The sequence below is a fragment of the Callorhinchus milii genome, unplaced genomic scaffold, assembly GCF_018977255.1.
Source record: "Callorhinchus milii isolate IMCB2004 unplaced genomic scaffold, IMCB_Cmil_1.0 Scaffold33, whole genome shotgun sequence".
NCBI lineage: Eukaryota > Metazoa > Chordata > Chondrichthyes > Chimaeriformes > Callorhinchidae > Callorhinchus > Callorhinchus milii.
In genome coordinates, this window is record NW_024704774.1 from 122253 (window position 1) to 129568 (window position 7316).

Consider the following 7316-nt stretch of genomic DNA (forward strand, 5'->3'; position numbering starts at 1 on the left):
TTGGCGTAGACAAGCCTGAACATAATAAAAGCATTTATAAGGGCCTCAGTGGTTTGAGGGGAGAGGTAGAGGCAGAGGCGGGCAATGTCGTGGGGGAAATCTGAACAGGTCAAGGCACACATGTGGGTCAACACAACCCTTCAGTTGATGTAAAATGGGTATGGGTTCTGTTGGGAAATACCTACCAAAACAAAATACTCTTGTCCAAATTCTGCATAAGCAGGTAACTTACAACTTCAATTGGTGATTGGAGCCAGGTACTCAGGTAAGCATTTTCCCATTCTGAACTGGGACATGTTGGCAGATCACACGATCACCCAGCTGACATGCAGAAATGCCCTGATCTTGGTGGCAGATCCGCTGACAGGGTATATACTTATACTCATCAGATGCTTCACAAACACTCCAAGTAGCAGCTGTGAAGCTATGTGCAGACCTGACAATTCTGTCCTCCCAGCCGAACAAAAGAGAATGCAGTAATAGAGGGGAAGAACACATTTTTCAATGTAGATTTTCATAAAGCGATAAAAAGATTTGTTTTGGTTTACATGTACGTTCGCCTACAAAATACACAGTCACTACACTTTATAATAAAACATGTGCTTTGAGACATTTCGACAAGGTGATAAGGCATTAAATCAAATGCAAGGATAATGAATATTTATCTATCTTCTTCTATATGTGTGTTTCCTAGTAGCAAATTTTGAGCAGTAAAATTAATCTAATTTTGTCACTAAATTCCAAAGTCAGTTGTTTGATAGTATGGTAATGAAAGGTTATTTCTTCTGGGTTAATGCTTGAAAATACTTACTATTTTCTTAGTACACCAATGTCCATCAATATTAGTTAATATTTTGCAAAGAATATAGCTAACTTGAGCTCCATGGTATCTAACGTATACACAGCAATGAAGTGCTTTAGTTACACTACCAGGAAAGTAAAAGTCTATTCATGTTTATAATTAGGCCCAAGTTAAAAGATTCAATCAGGTCTTGTGTGGTCATGCATGCAACTGTTAGCGGGCGTTTGGAGGATCCTTGCCATCCTAATCTATTGCGCCCAGTCACACACCCAGATTACATCACTAGCACCATTTCCAAAGTGAATGCACACCCAGCAGGGTATCCTGAATCAGAGGGACTGAGATGGTTGGTGCTCACATGTTGTTGAACTCTTTATTCCTAAAAATCCTGCCTACTTCCAATTCTGATTTACATGTTATTTTGTGTGATATCAGGAACTGACTGTTTGAACACTATTGTTGATCATTTGATGTAACTGAGAGCAGCAATTTGACATTCAGTGAACTATTAGAAATCATAAAATTTCAACAGTAATCCAAAATGAATCCACACTTAGAATTTTAGGATTGTAAAAGCTGCCCTAAAATTGACTGGACAGTTAATAATAATAATATCTACAAATTGAATGTGGACCTATGTTTTGTGGTTGAAACCCGGCAGCCAATTGTGCAAGGCAGTGGATTGAGTGAACAAATTATTATTTTTTTGGAAGGAATTATTATTCCCGGAATAGTGATCCACCAATCAACTAGCAACCGGGTTCCTACTTGCTGCTAGGTAAACAGAGGCATGTGGAGTAAGGAAACTTTCCCAACATTTCACCCTGCTGGGAATCAAACCCAGGTCTCTTGCTTGGGAGGCGAGTGCTCTAACCACTGAGCTACAGGACTCCACAATTTGAAGGATTTGGACAAAACCATTTAACAAAGTCGGGGGAGGGAATCTTCAGGAAGAAAATGTCTCATGTGATTGCCATATCGCTTACTGCATTTTTCACCTTATAATGTTTTATGATGCTGAGAAACAGAGAGATCTAGAGTGTATACATATAAGACCTGAAATTCCACCTTCATCTTTGCCTGCAAGAACATTTTGCCTTAAATTAAGATTATGCAGATTTGTAGAAAAATCTTCAATTTGTTGTTAATTTGGAAGCCAGTTCTTTTTAAGAACTATTACAAATCAGCTTGATATAACTGGCTTAAAATTTAAGGCAAAGTGGTCTTGCAAGCAAAAACTAGGTGGAATTCAGCGCCTATAGATTGTTAAAAGCTTGAGTGTAAAAAGTTGAAAAGGTAGAAAAGGTCATAAAGAAACAAATGGGATTCTGGATTTTATCTCATAGAATCTTACAGCAAAGAAGGAGGGCATTCAGCCCATTGTGCCTGTGCTGGGTTTTTGAAAGAGCTACCAACTAGTCCCATTCCCCTGATCTTAACCCATAGCCCTGAAATATTTTCCTTTTTGATACCTATCGAATTCCCTTTTGAAAGCCATTATTGAGTCTGCTTCAACCATCCATTCAAGCATCCATTCCAGACTTTAATAATTTTCTGGGTAAAAAAAAATCTCCTTGTCTCCCTTCTGGTATTTTTGACAATTATCTTAAATCTGTGTCCTCAGGTTACCGACCCACCCACCAGAGGAAACAGTTTCTCCCTATCTACTCTATCTAAACTCCTCATAATATTGAACACCTTTATTAAATCTCCCATCAACCTTCTCTACTCTAAGGAGAACAATCCCAACTTTGATAGTCTCTCCACATAACTGAAGTCCCTCATCTGGCACCATTCCTGTAAATCTCCTCTGCACCCTCTCCAAGGCCCTGACATCCCTCCAACCAGAATTAGACACAATACTCCAGCTGAGGCCTAACAGCGATTTGTAAAGGTTCACCTTAACTTCCTTGCTTTTTTACTCTATGCCTCTACTTATAAAGCCAAGGATCTCACATGTTTTTCAAACAGCTTTGTCCTGCCACCTTCAAAGATTTGTTTAATGTGAACCCCCAGGTCTCTCTTTTCCTTCACCCCTTTAAAATTGTACTATTTATCTTATATTGCCTCTCCTTATTCCTCCTCCCAAAATGCGTAATTTTATACTTCTCTGCATTAAATTCCATCAGCCATACATCTGCCCATTTCATCAGCCTGTCTATATTTTCTTGCAGTCTGCTATCTGCTACTATGCTCCTACTATAAAGTTTGATGTCATTAACTTTAAAATGTTGCTATCTACACCCAAGTCCAGGTCATTTATATGTATTAAAAAGAGCAATACCACCCACCCACACCCCACCACCCCAGGAGGATAGTCACCAGTTGATCATTTGACAATAATAATAATCCATGCATTAGATGTAGCACTTCTTTGTCGAGAGATGTCTCAAGTCAATTTACAGAATACACTGTTAAGAGTGGAATAATAATTAAGATTAATGAATTGCTGTGCGCAGTTGGCTGCCGCATTTCGCCCTCAAAATACACAGTCAATTTATTTCACAGTAAATCCTGTGAAGAGCTTAGAGACATATCAACAATGTGATACGGCACTATATCGAAGGTAAGGATTATTATTATTTATTATTATTATAATACATACATATTCGTAGGCAAATGTGACAGTCAATTTGCATAGAGCAAATATCCAACAAACACTCATGAAGTGGATCATCAATTATAGCTGGGGCATTGTTGTCCGAGAAACTGGGAGAAACTCTCTTCTGTCTTTGAATAGTGCCAGTGAATCTTTAATATCCATTTGAACAAGCAGACAGGAACTCATTTTAGCATATAAACCAAAAGATGGCACCTCCAACAATGTAACGCTCTCTCAGCATTGCACTGGAATGACGACCTAGATTTCTGAGTTCAAAGTCATAACTCACAACCTTCTAACTTAGAACCAAGAGTGCTTTCAACCGATATAAGCTCAGAAAGCAAAACACTGCAGATGCTGGAAATCTGAAATAAAAACAGAAGGCGCTGGGGAAACACAGCAGGCCAGGCAGCATCTATGGAGAGAGGAAAATGAGTTAACGTTTCAGGAATTAAATCCTTTTATCAGAAATGTTAACTCATTTTCCTCTCCATAGATGCTGGCTGACCTACTGCGTGTTCCCAGTCACTTCTGATTCAAGCTCAGTGTAGCTTCAGCTTTATAGATAAATATAGAACAATCATTTTTGGACCAGTGAGTGGCATGGTTGGCAGGGATCAATAGTGGGTTAATTGCTGTTTCCCATCTACATAAATATTCTCAGGAATAAATATTCTCAGGAATATTTTATAAATGTGCTGATGTAACAAAACGTGTCAGAGAAAAAAAAACTGTGATGAACGGTCTATTCAAAATGATCTAGAGAAACATGCCACTTGGATTGATGATTGACAAATGGCTTAAAATTGAAATCCCAAGCTCAATCTTAGATTTAATGTGACACATTATATATTATTCGACACCAATTCATCTCCTCTACAACTGTGCTTGTGCAGTAAGCAATATCTTGATTTATAATTAAAATGATAAAAATTGTGTGACCTACTTTGTCATACAAAATGATCAGTTATTTTGCATACGCTATAACATATCCGATTACAAGTGAGATTGCACTTAACTGAAAAATATAGTCATTTTTTTCAAGAAACAATTAATTAAATTTGACTTGCAATGGAAATAAATTACAGTATTTGTGTCACATGACCAGCTAGAAATCTCCTACATAAGTAGATTTCAATCTTAGATAATTTTCTCCTAAATATTTCTGTCCTCCCCCACACACATACACTCCTAACACAAACTGTTAAACTTTTTGTCTGAATATGGAATGAGAGCTAAAACCTTACAGAAAGGATTTAGGAGTGACAGTCCTTTGTGTTTCAAAATATCTAATAGATAGATGCTGTCACTAGAGGGGTACATTAGACCACCAAGCTTCTGTGTCATAGAGTGCTAGCACGAGGCCCCATGTTTGCCCACAAGCTCAGTCTCTGATCCTAGCCATCCTTTAGAATATGTAGAGTGAAGATCAAATGCTTCCACAGGGAGGGAAAGAGAAAGTCAGAGGACAAGTCTTTCCACACACTTAATTATCTGCTAGAGCCCAGCAAAGAACAAGATTGGCTGAGGTCTCCAACACTATGACCATTCTTGACTCATACTCTTGAGATACTACCCGTGTGAAGGTGCTGTATAAATGTAAGTTGTTGTTGTTGGTGCACTTGGTATACACAAAATAATTAGCCAAGAAACCAATAACATGGCAACAGTAACACAAATAGGCCATTTAACCCTGGTCTGACATTTTATTCAATCAAGGCAGATCTTTTAATTTCATTTCCCTGCTTTTTCTTCATTTTCCTAAATATCCTTATTACCCCTGTATCTATCTGTCTCCATTTTGAACATTGAAATCAAATCTGTATCTACAGCTCTCTGGGCATTGCATTCCATTTTCTCATAACCCTTTTATGTTCAAGAAATGTCTTCTCATCGCAATGAATATAAATCCAAGGTGATAATATTCCTTCTCCGAGAAAAGGTGCAAGGAAGGATAACTGTGTTACAGTGGGAATGTGGAAGGATATAAATATTTGAAACAATGAAGGGAGCAGATAAAATGAATTGTTATTTATACACAGAATGATGTAGCATCATCTAAATATAGCAGAAAAGAACTCGCTTAGTCAGGAGAACAAGATTAAAAAAGACATTTCAAACACAAAACCTGTAAATTATATGACTTCTGCAGATGATAGCAGAGAAAACGTAGAGAACATAAGTAGTTGTAAGTCTTTCACTAACATAAGACACCCTTCCTCTAGTATCATTGTCAGAGAATCAGCTATTGGAAGATGTTATCAATCAGCAGTTTTACCTCTTAAGAGCTTTTTCCAGCAATCAGATTAGTAAAGTATATGGTTCAATATATTTTGGTATTTTGGTTTCCTTTTCTACTGTTATTTCATTGACAAAATATCCCTTATTTACTATTAGACATGCATTGCTAGAAAAGCCAGAAGGATTCCATGATGTAAGGGGAAAGCTACTGTGGTTCAATTCTTCGCATTACTTTCCAACTGTGTTTATCCAACTGTGGATGCTAAATGCGGAACAGTGTGTCACTGCCCAGCAACTTGCATTCCTCAAGTTTGTGAGCATAACATTTCACCAATTAGTTTCAGACAAAAAAAAGCATTGAGCAACAATATCTAGTGTGGAGGGCCAGAGCAGGCAAGGTCTTATCGCATAGAGAAATCAAAGTGTTTCTATGCAGCAAATTGTCATTAGTGCAATGATTTAAACTTTAACATAGATCCGAGATAAGATAATGACAGAGGTTTTGTTCTACAGTAACCGAGCTGCGTGGGGGGAAGGTTGGAGTCGTAGACTGGTTGTGGTTGTCTTTATCATTACTCCAGAGTGCTGACTGAAATGGAACCAAAGTGATTGGCCATTCCTGCCATATTTGGGCACCTGCCAATGTGGGATCTCCACACATTTGAAATATATTTTGATGATATTTTGAGGAGGGGGTCAGGTAAAGAGGTTATGACTATTTCTGCTCCCAGTCTTGTTTGCTAAGTTGAATTTGAGGTCAGTCATCACAGATATCACATATATCAATTTGGTGTTCAGTAAAACATTCAAAAGCATACAGACAGACAGACAGACATGATGTACCTTGTGTTTCCTCTTTAGCGATGTAATGTCCTGTGTCTATTCTGAACTGGGGAAGCAATTATTCGATCCAAATCATTTAACATCCGTTTGGTTACATTTGCAGGTCAAGATTAATTCATGATGTCAATCGATGTAAAGCAACACCCCACCTTTATGTTACTCCCCTGAATGTGGTGACTCGTGATTCAAGTATGTTTCTTTGACTGCCCCCAGCCCTCCAATACATTGCTCAAGTGTGTGAGGTTGAGGCATTAAATGCTTTGACTGTGGGAGCATCATAGCTGAAGTTGATCCTGCTCTTATTGAACATCCCCACACATCCACACTGCCCAGCGAGGACCACTCAGGAGTGGAAACAGTGGCTAATTTCTTAGTATGAGCTGGAAGCCAACTGTACTTCCATCACTGGGATTGAATCCCGGGACCTTAGTGAGATGCAAAGGATGGAGCACAACATTACACTATACCAATCATTTATTAACTCAGTCACCAAGAGTTATCCCACTCTCTAAATGTTTCAATGTAAAGTAGTATTGCTGCGGTGGTAAGTATACTAATAATAATAATTATATTTTAAATTATTGGTGTATGTAATGTGGAAATCCATTTGTCGCAATCACACTTCTGTACTTTAAATAGTGCAGTTAAAAAGGTTAACGACCTTGTTCTCTCCAAAGTCTGGGTCCAAAATAAATTAACAAAGAGAATAATCTAATATATAAAGTGTCAAAGTTAGTACAACAACAACTTGCATTTGTATAGCATCCTTCACGTAAGGTAACATCTGGGAACATTTTATAGGGCCGAGGTGGGGAAAGTGGGAAAGGA

The 7316-nt window shown here is 38.0% G+C and overlaps 1 non-coding gene across 1 annotated transcript; it reads right to left on the reverse strand.

Annotated features, from left to right (window-relative positions):
* Positions 1-1621: 1621 nt before the first annotated feature.
* Positions 1622-1693, reverse strand: trnag-ccc. Its single transcript has one exon. It is a non-coding gene; the product is annotated as a tRNA-Gly (tRNA).
* Positions 1694-7316: the final 5623 nt, after the last annotated feature.